This window comes from Orycteropus afer, unplaced genomic scaffold (assembly GCF_000298275.1).
Source record: "Orycteropus afer afer isolate SDZICR_OR568_19922 unplaced genomic scaffold, OryAfe1.0 scaffold00208, whole genome shotgun sequence".
Lineage (NCBI taxonomy): Eukaryota > Metazoa > Chordata > Mammalia > Tubulidentata > Orycteropodidae > Orycteropus > Orycteropus afer.
In genome coordinates this window covers 4,270,320-4,280,634 of record NW_006921795.1, presented here as the reverse complement: position 1 = coordinate 4,280,634, position 10,315 = coordinate 4,270,320, and positions in this window count along the sequence as shown.

The window sequence follows — 10,315 nt, the reverse complement described above, 5'->3', positions numbered from 1 at the left end:
CTATAAGGCCCAGTTGGTGGAGTGTATTAAATATACAAATGTTGTAATAAAATAAAAATTTAATAAAGATCACCATAACAGCCAGAAGCAGATGGGCCAGTTACAAGGCAGTTACAGAGATGAAGAGAAGAAATTATAGTAGCAAGAAAGGGTAAGATTGGCATCTTTCAAGATGTGAATAGAATCATTTAAACTTAGTTACTAAGTTGATGTGGAAAAGGAGGCATCTAGAATGATTTAGGTTCCTGATAAACAAGCAGAAGATAGCATGGTTGCTGATGATACTTGGGCATGTTATGTGTCAAGCTGTCTTTGACAGCCAAGAGTGATGTCCAGTGGTCTATTGAGTTATGGGTCCAGAGCTGAGTAGCAAGATCTGGGTGTAGATTGGTAGCCATCAGCTTATGGATTGTGCTTAAAACCAAGTGAGCACATAGCTTTACTGTGGAGACATCAAATTGCAAGAGAGGAGATCAAATAAGTTTTTCTGCCTTCTCTTTCATTTCTGAAAGGGAGTTGGAGTTAGAAGTCTATCTGTGAAATGTACTTTAGGACATACACCACCCAATTTTGACATATATTGTAAAACCCATAGTAATAAAATCAGTGATACCAGCCTCAAAACAACCACATAGACCAAAGGAACAAAATAGAGAGCTCAGAAAGGGTGGGTTATTTTGGGTAGACAGGCTCACTATTTAGAAAAAGATAGAGGGAGATCATTGATTTATGTCAGATGTAAAGGTAAACTATAGGGTAGTTGTTTGATGGGAAGAATTCTGTTCAGGGGAAGAGTCTTTTCCATTATATATGATTTGCTCCCTAAGTGGATTATTGGCTTGGTGACATCATGGCCTATTTATTCTTAATTTTAGCCCCATTGGGCTTTGCCAGAGTAAGTGATCAAGACATATTTATTGACTCATTGATAGTTTTAAGGAGGAATTGTATAATAAATGTGTTGTCCTGTTGATGTTTCCTCTATAGCTACATTCTCTTCTAAGTATAATTATGAGGTGGTGATAGAGTTGTGATGCTGACCTTGGTTTGTGTATGTCACACACACACAGGAAGGCAAAGAGTGGATCAAAGGTATTTACTTCATAGTGTACCTCCTCTGTCACCATCACAAACCTCACCTTCTTCTTGATTATGATGCTTATCACCTAAAACTCACTGCCGTGGAGTCGGATCCGACTCATAGCGACCCCTCTTTGGATTTTCAAGGTGGTATCACTACGGAAGTAGATGGCCCAATCTTCATCCTTCCGAGGAGTGACTGATGGGTTTGAACCACTGCCCTTCTGATTAGCAGTCAAATACCTTAGGCACTATGATTTTTCTTTAGGAAATGAAAGTTAATGTGAGTTAAGGAGAGTCTTCTGAGAGGTGATATTTGAATTCTGAATAATGTTAAATACTCATGAATACACACTAGTGTTTCATGTAACATTTACATAATGTAAAACTTGTGCTCCCCCCTCCAAAAAAGCAACTTGATGGTGATTTGCTCATATCATTGGTCAGTTTTGTCATAAATATTGCTTATGTTTCTGAACTATAACCTATCTAGATTCTTAAAACTGTAGAGTTGAACTGTGCCACACTTTATGGTACACTAAGGGGCTTCTGGGAGCTCTGGTAGCATAGTGGCTAAGACACTTGCCTGCTAACCAGACGGCTGGCGGTTCAAACCCACCAGCCACTCCTCGGAAGGAAGGTTGAGCAATCCTACTTCCATAGTGATACTGCCTCGGAAACCCAAGGAAGGGTCACTATGAGTTGGGTTTGACTCGACAGCACATAACAACAACAACAACAAGGGGCTTCTTGGTTGGGCAATCTACTTCCATAGTGATACCGCCTCAGAAACCCAAGGCGGGGTCGCTATGAGTCAGGGCCGACTCAACGGCAAACAACAACAACAAGGGACTTCTTAAGTTAGCTATTCAATCACCCTAATTGAGTGAGTAGAGTCCTAACTCAGAAACTCATCAAGTTCTTATTTCCCTTTCAGTAATTTCTATGTTGGGAGGCTCTGGTGGTGTAGTGCCTAAGGCATTTGACTACTATCCAGAAGGCTGATGGTTCAAACCCACCAGCTACTCCTCAGAAGGAAGATTGGGCAGTCTACTTCAGTAGTGATGTTGTTGTTGTTATTATGTGCCATCGAGTCGGACCCGACTCATAGCGACTCCTCCTTGGGTTTTCGAGGCAGTATCACTACAGAAGTGGATTGCCCAACCTTCCTTTCAAGGAGTGGCTGGTGGGTTTGAACCGCTAGCCTTCTGGTAAGCAGTCAAGTACCTTAGGCACTATGCTACCAGAGCCTTGGAAACCCAAGGAGGGGTCTCTGTGAGTGTGATCCAACTCGATGGCAGTGAGTTGTTTTTTTTTTGTTTGTTTGTTTTTGGTTTTATGTGATAGTGAGTAACTTTTATAATTTCTGCGCCCTTAACTTCTCTTATATTAAATAAGAGAGTAAAACTGATCTCCTTCAACAGTGATGTAAATGAGCAGGGCAGATAAAAGTCACAATACTCTGGTCCTTGGTCCCCAGTAGGCTGGGCTGGAAGGGACAAGCTGACTCATCCTCTGCCCCTTGTTTTTGTGTAACTTCTTTTCAAGATTCCCCTGTCCACAGGGGAGAGTATCACAGAAAACCTCCAGCCCCCCTCTTCTGCCACCTGACTAGAGGACTGGCTAATTTGATGACCAAGGACTGACAGTCTCTCAGTCAGTCAGGTGTAATAGTGGGTAGTTACTTGGTTCAGAAGCAAATCTAGACTGGATGCTTCCTGTTTTCATTTTTTGGGTTCAGGAGCTGTTGCCGAGCATTCCTGCTTTTTGCTTTCTTGCCTTGCTCAGCCAAAGAACCATGCTTCTCCCTTCAATCTTGCTCAAGATTATAAGCAATAGCTTTTTCCCCAGAACTGGGACCTTTAACAACTAGTTTTAAAAATTGAATTTTCAGATACTCATTATGAATTCAACACATGGGAAAGGAATGAAAATATAACCACTTATCTCTAGTAACCAAACCCAGCTTGTCACCCTAAATACGCACACACATACATACTCAAATGTGCCCTGGAACTTTATATTTTCAAAACAGTTTTAAAAATTCTAGTACCACCTAGCTGATTCCTTTCTGGATTGTATGATTAGCCAATAATATATCCTGTTAACCTAATGTCTTGATTTTTGCTTTAATTATATCTGATCAATACCTTGGGAATCCTTATCTATTGAAGGGGATTGAGTTATTATCTTTGCTTTTTAAATCAGTGTGAAACATAACAACTTGAAGATTCCATTTGTTATTGGCCTCAGAGTAAATCCCAGGAGAGAGTGTACTACGGTTGTAGGTATCCTATGGCCCCTGGGCAGCTTTAGGGTAATTTTGCTATTTCTGTGAGCAAGAAAATACCCAAGGGTCACATGTGCAGAACAAAGGGAACTATGTGTATTAAAGCACACACAGGAGATCATGTTCACAAAAAGAAAACTGAGCTCAGAAACTAAAGGGCAGGAGGTTAAGAAGATGTTGCTTTCCAGCATTTTTCAAGCTAAAGAGTTGAACTTTCTTATAGATATATAGGCATCTAAGGAGCTGTGGCGGTGCAGTGCCTAAGGCATTTGACTGTTAACCAGAAGGCTGGTGGTTCAAATCCACCAGCCACTCCGTAGAAGGAAGACAGGACAATCTACTTCCCTAAAGATATACTGCCTTAGAAACCCAGTGAGGGTCGCTGTGAGTCAAAATTGGCTTGATGACAGTGAGTGTGAGTTTTGGTTATAGGCACCTACTTTTTGCTTCTTTAAAATGGGTAAGATTTTGTAAGCTTGTAATTTTATTTATTTCCTTCTCAGGATAGTGCAGATCAAGTAGCATAGGACTTGGGGGTAAATCTTACTATTGTCCCACCAACCACCCAAAAAAGAGCTAGAAGGAGATATGGAAGCAAAGGAGGGCCACAGAGTTTTGAAAATAGTATACAGGTATAGTTTTCCCTTTCTTTATAAATCAAGTTCATTGCAGCAATATTATTATTATAGCCCTAGGGAGTAGGCTTGGAGAGGATAAACAGAAATGAAGAGGAGATGCAATCAGGAGTCCCTTGCCTGACAAGAGGAAAGCTCTCAGGATCGGGGTGTTAGTGGGAAAGAGAAGCAGGAGACAGTGGGGGAGCCAGAGGCCACATCTGAGTGTTCTGGCTCTCAGCTCCAGGCCTGATTCCTTGGGCGGGGAGGAGGAGAGCTAGGTTGATGGGAGAGATGGAAGCAGTGAGGCTTTTGTAAAAGACTGCTATGCAGGATGACTGCAATCTCCACAAGCTGTTGCAGTGAGTAGAGGGACAGCAAGGCATGGCTAGGCTATTGAGGAGGCTACCAATAGTGCCTTCCAGTGTCCTTTACTCCCATATGGTACAGAAGAAATCCAGAGTGGTCTCTCTGCTTTGTGAAGGCTTCAGAAGAGAGTCCTTTGGTGTCCATTGGGGTGATCAAGAGGTAAGGTGCACCTGTCCCTGAGCTTGTATGGTCATGGCCTTAACGTTAATAGTACTTTCCCTCCAGGCCTCAGCTTGACCTATCTCTGGCATCCTGGATGACGTTTGGTGCTTGTGGGAGTTGAGGTGAGGCCAAGTCAGCCAGTGAGGGCCTTGTTTCCCTGACCAATCAAGAAACCATATGTCAGGTGGCCTGCTGTCCCTGATGCCATGACATCAACTCCAGAAGGCTGAACTAGACCATCCCTCTAGCCACAGAAACCACTAAGGACCTAGAGAGATGTTCATACCAAGAAAAGACAGAGCTATTGTTGGAGATGTCCCCTGCTGCTACTAAGTAGAATGACACATGAGGAAATCAGATCAGCCCATATGAATTCAGATATCCTGTTTTCTTTGCACATTCATGTGGTATTATCTGTCTGACCATGCACACAAAAAGAGCTGTTTGTTTATTGACAATTTACTGTAGGTGTCCTGTTGCCTGTGGCTGGTGCTGGTGTCCAGGTACAGATAGACATGAGAGGAAGGGCTTTGTGGCCTTTGTGCTGGCTGCCTCTGTGCGCCCCCCTGCCCCATAGCCAGCCAGGGCTGAGGAGGGCTGAGGTACTCCCATGTCTGGCCTTTTAGCAATGTTCCCGCACTTGGGGACCAGGACTAAAAGACATGTGGTATTCCAGCTGTGTATCTGGCCATTTGTTGCCTGTGGGATTTTGTTGCCCCTTCTGATGAAATTTGTCATCCCAGTAGATGCATAAAATTACCATCTAAATATCTATAAGATCGCCATTTTGATATCTGTGAGACCTGAATTAAGTGGTGACAGAAAGAAAGTGACCTTGGCATTTGCATTGCTTCACAGAAAAACAGCAGCCCTATCTCTACAAAGGGAGCTGCAGTTTTCATTTGCTTTTCTTTAAAAACAGAAAGAGCCCTAGGGAGCCTTACAGGCTTAAGGGGAGCAGCTTTGAGTTTCTAAGCCATGAGAGAGAAAGAAAAGGCAAAAGAAAATGGAACGAGAAACTGCATGATCTTGGGCGTATTTTTCTTTGAAAATGCGTTAGAAACCTTCAGTTCAGAGGACGTTCCCAGAGTGTCCACATTTCTCTATCACGTTGCAAACGAGGCTTCTTATTTTATCACATGGATGTGAAACTGCTAAAATTAAGTTCTGCTTCTGTCCTCTTTCTTATTCCTTGGCCCTACCACACCTTGTTGGGAGAATTCAAGTTTTTTTTTTTTTTTTTAATGAGGCTACAAATTCTTTGTTTCCCCTTCAGTTATTCCCTTTTTTCTGGCCCAGAGCAAAAAGTGTTGGGGCTAAAAAGATGCCTCATTTAGGTATTTACTTAGCTGCCATAATTAGGTTGTACAAGGACCAACACCCCACATTTTTGTCCTTAAATATCAGTGCACTCAAAACCAAACAAGGATAGTGTTTTGGAAGCATTATCTGTTTGCTTACTCAATTTGACCTTTGTAAAATGTGTCCTAATTACTAAAGCAGTTGAGATGTGTGTGTGTTTTCTATTAATTATTCAATCACATTTTTCCCTGTGGAAGAGAAGATCCGTCTTATTCCCAGAGCTTCATTTTGCTTCCCACTATTGATATTTGTACCATTCCCCACAGTATATGTGCCATTACACATATTTCGTGGTATAAAATTGCTTGTGCTTCTGAGAGGGGTTTTTTGTTTTGTTTTGGTTTTTTAACTTAAAAATATTCTTTCTTTATTTCCCTAGCATTTACAATGTACATTTTAAACTAAGTTCACCTTCAAATTACAATATACCACGTCATGTGCAGTGCAAGTACACTTACAGAGAATAACAAAATATTCTCAGTTCCTCACTTCTATCCCTTGTGATATTGCTGTCATTTATTTGACTTACCAATATGCTGTAATCACCTAATAAATTGCTACTGTTATTACATTAAACAGCTATCTTTGAGATTTATTAAGAATTAGAAAAATAAAAGATTTTTATTTTACTTTCGTTTGTTCTCAACTATTCTTTCTTGCATTATGTAGATCCAGGTTTCTGACCTATGTCATTTTCCTTCTGCCTGAAGAATCTTTAGGAGCTCTGGTGGCATAGTGCCTGAGGCATTTGACTACTAACCAGAAGGCTGGCAGTTCAAACCCACCAGCCACTCCTTAGAAGGAAGATTGAACAATCTACTTCCGTAGTGATACCGCTTCGGAAACACAAGGAGGGGTCGCTATGAGTCGGATCTGACTTGATGGCAGTGGGTTTGGTTTTTTGGGGAAGAATCTTTAGGCAGAAGGTTTATTCATATTTCTTGCAGGACAGGTCTGCTAGGGATGAATTCCCTATTTGTGCGTGTTTAAGAAAGTCTTTATTTCTTCAATTTTGAAGGATAATTATACTAGGTAACATTCTCACATTGAAGCCTGTGAGAGCCGGCCTTGTTTTTCTGGGTCTCACAAGTTTTCTGCCTTACCACTTTTCATTTGCTTGTTTTAATGGAAAAATTTGAGTTTTCCTTCTCTGACAGGTTTTGGCTTTCACAGGTTTTGTTGTAGATTGGAGGCTTTTTCCTTTCAACACTTTAAATACTCTTTATGCCACTCTCTTCTTTCCTGTATGGTTTCAGATGAGAAATCTACTGTCATTCTTATCCTTCTTCTATAACCAAAAACCAAACTCACTGCTGTTGAGTCGGTTCCAACTCATAGTGACACCTCCTTGGGTTTCTGAGGTGATGTCTCTACGGAAGTGGATTGACAAGTCTTCCTTCCAAGGAGTGGGTGGCGGGCTTTACTGCCCGCCTTCTGGTTAGCAGTCATATGCCTTAGGCAATGAGGTTAATTTTAACTTTTGTTTTTGCCCCTCAGGCTGCTTTCAAAATTTTCTTTTTGTCTTTGGTTTTCTACAGTTTTAATATGATATGCCTAATTTCTGAGTTTCCTAGATCTGTGGTTTGGTTCTGTCGTTATGTTTGTAAAGTTCTTGGCCATTATTACTTCAAATATTTTTCCTGCTCTGTTCTCCCTTTCTTCTCCTTCTGGTATTCCATTAGACATTAATCCATATTACACCTTTGTTCTTGTCCCAAGTATCTTGGAAGTCCTTTTCATTCTCCTCCTTCTCTTCTTTCTTCACATTCTTTTTTTCTCTTTGGATTTCAGTTTGGAAAATTTGTATTGATCTGTTTTCAAGCTCATTGATTCTTTCCTTGGCCATGTTGAAGCTACTAAAGAGCCCTTCACAGGTATTCTTCATTTTTGTTGCACTATTTTTGGTTTCTAGTATTTCCCTTTGATTTTTTCTTAGAATTTCTATCTGTTTGCATAACCCATCTGTTCTTGCATTTTGTCCACTTTTTCCATTGAAACCCTTTGCATATTAACCAGCTGTTTTCAATTCCTGACCTGAAAAATGCCAACATCTGTGTCATATCTGAGTCTTGTTCTAGTGATTGATTTGATTTTACTGACCTTTTTGAATCTGAGAAAACAAATTGATAAGAAGCTTGTCCACAACTGTGATTATGCCTGTTAATGAGATTCAGAGCTAAGTTTATAGATAACTTGGAGTGCACTGTCAATTACAGACACTTGCCTGCTAACCAGACGGCTGGCGGTTCAAACCCACCAGCCACTCCTCGGAAGGAAGGTTGGGCAATCTACTTCTGTAGTGATACCGCCTCGGAAACCCAGAAGGGGTCACTATAAGTCAGCTCCGACTCAACGGCACATAACAACAACAAGATAGGACGGACAGGGTAGAACTGTGCCATAGAGTTTTCAGGGCTGTATATCTTTACAGATACAGACTGCCACATCTTTCTCCTGCTGAGCAGCTGGTGGGTTCATATCACTGACCTTCTGGTTAGCAGCCAAGCACATAACCACTGTGCCACTAGGGCTCCTCTACACATGACTAGAGGCTATCAAATTAGACTTTGTCATTATAGAATAATTCTGTTTTTGCAGAAAGTTCTATTGGGCTGCACTGATTTAGAGGGATCAAGTTATGATTTTAACCATTGTAAGCTCTGTAAGACTGACATAGTTAAATATATATAGACATACATAAGAAGTAGGTGAGGGGAGACATATGATGAATAGTAAAATCTAGTTCTTCTAATCTTTGCTTTCAGAGTTTGTTCTTTTTTCAGGTAACATTAGTTTATGTGTGTATGTGTCTGTGTATTTCTTGCTTGGTTTCTTGCATTATACCACAATGTCCTTTCTTAATTAGGAACTCTACCATTCTTATATTCTCATCAGTCAAGAGTAGCAACACTTGAGCAAAGGAAGAAATTCTCTGTTTTGACAATTAGGTGAAGGGTTCACTGGACTCTATAGGAATCCTTGAAGGTCAGAATGAATGCTTCACTGATAACTTTGACTTCCCAGGAATGCTCATGTTTATGCATAGAACCACCTTGCTTTTCTAGGTGAATGAATTCTGATTAGATTCCCAGCTGTGACTTAAAATAAATACATAAGTAAAAATTCAGTTCTCTTGACAATGATCTGGAGAGACATTCTTTAGACTATGTCCTAAGTCAGCTCTTACGTCTTACAGTTGCTTGATCACCTTGAAGCCAGAAGCTGGTCAACTAGAAGGCAGCATTTCTGATGGACTTTTTCATAAGCCTGCTGTGGAGGGATTCCTCACTTCTGGTCCAGGGCTGCCTTCTTCCCTGTCTTCAACATTTGAAGACAGTAGAAAAACTACCCCACCAACTGGAGGAAGCCTGTGGTCCCTCTACTTCCTTATAAAGCTATGAAATTATAATGCTAAGTGATCAGGTACTTTTTTCCATTTGCCTGCCAGATACCCCAATATACAGGTCATGTCTGCCCTGAAAGGGCACACCTAGCCCACAAAGACATCACAGTAATGCATTTTGAGGTAGATATCATCTACTTAGCACCTCTCAGATGAAAGCACATTACTTTCAACCATGGTTTCTAAATTTCAGGCCTCAATGGACCACACTTTTCTAGAACATCATGTGTTCATCAGCTTGAATATGACTTATTTAGCTCTTCTCATCTAGCACATGGACTTAGAGATGGTTCCCTCCTACCTTTTCCATTCCTGATTTCAGCTTTGTGAGCTTCCTACTTCTAGCCAGTAACCTTGTCCCTAAGTTTTTTCTATATTTATGTTCTCCTGCTCTATCCAGGTCCTCCTTTTGTGATCCCTTTCAGCGAGGTCAGCAGTAATAGCCTGACACCACCTCGTTCTTCTAGTCTCAAAGTTATGGAGTTCACATAGTCTGTTAGTCCTATGGACCAATTGTTTCCTTATGTCTTCAAGTTTCTTCACTCTTCTTTGCTGTGGACTTGGAGAAACCAGGAGTTAGTTGCAACTTAGTTTGCACAAAATGATCAAAAAGCTTGTGAGTGCACAAGCTTTTAAAATTAGGATGTAGAATGCTGCCTTTGTGGACTGTTTTATGCCAGTTGACTTTAATGTTTCCCTGAGACTATGGTCCTAAACCCCCAGGCCCAACAACACATTCCTTGAAGGTGTTTGGTTATGGCTAAGAAGTTTTCATAACTTTACCGTTTATGTGCTCTACTATATTCATGGATATATTTATAGCATATGCAAATACATATGTAGAAAAATCCTCTGTCAAATGGGTATAGTCCCATTTGCCTTTCCACCCTTATTCAGCTTGTGTGTCTATGTATGTATCCACTCAAACATTATTGTTAATGCTGTTATTGCATGATTATGTAATAGTATTTACCTTTTTGCCTTTAACTCTTGAGCTCCTCCCAGAGTCTTTCTTTATCTTGATCATTTTGTGCT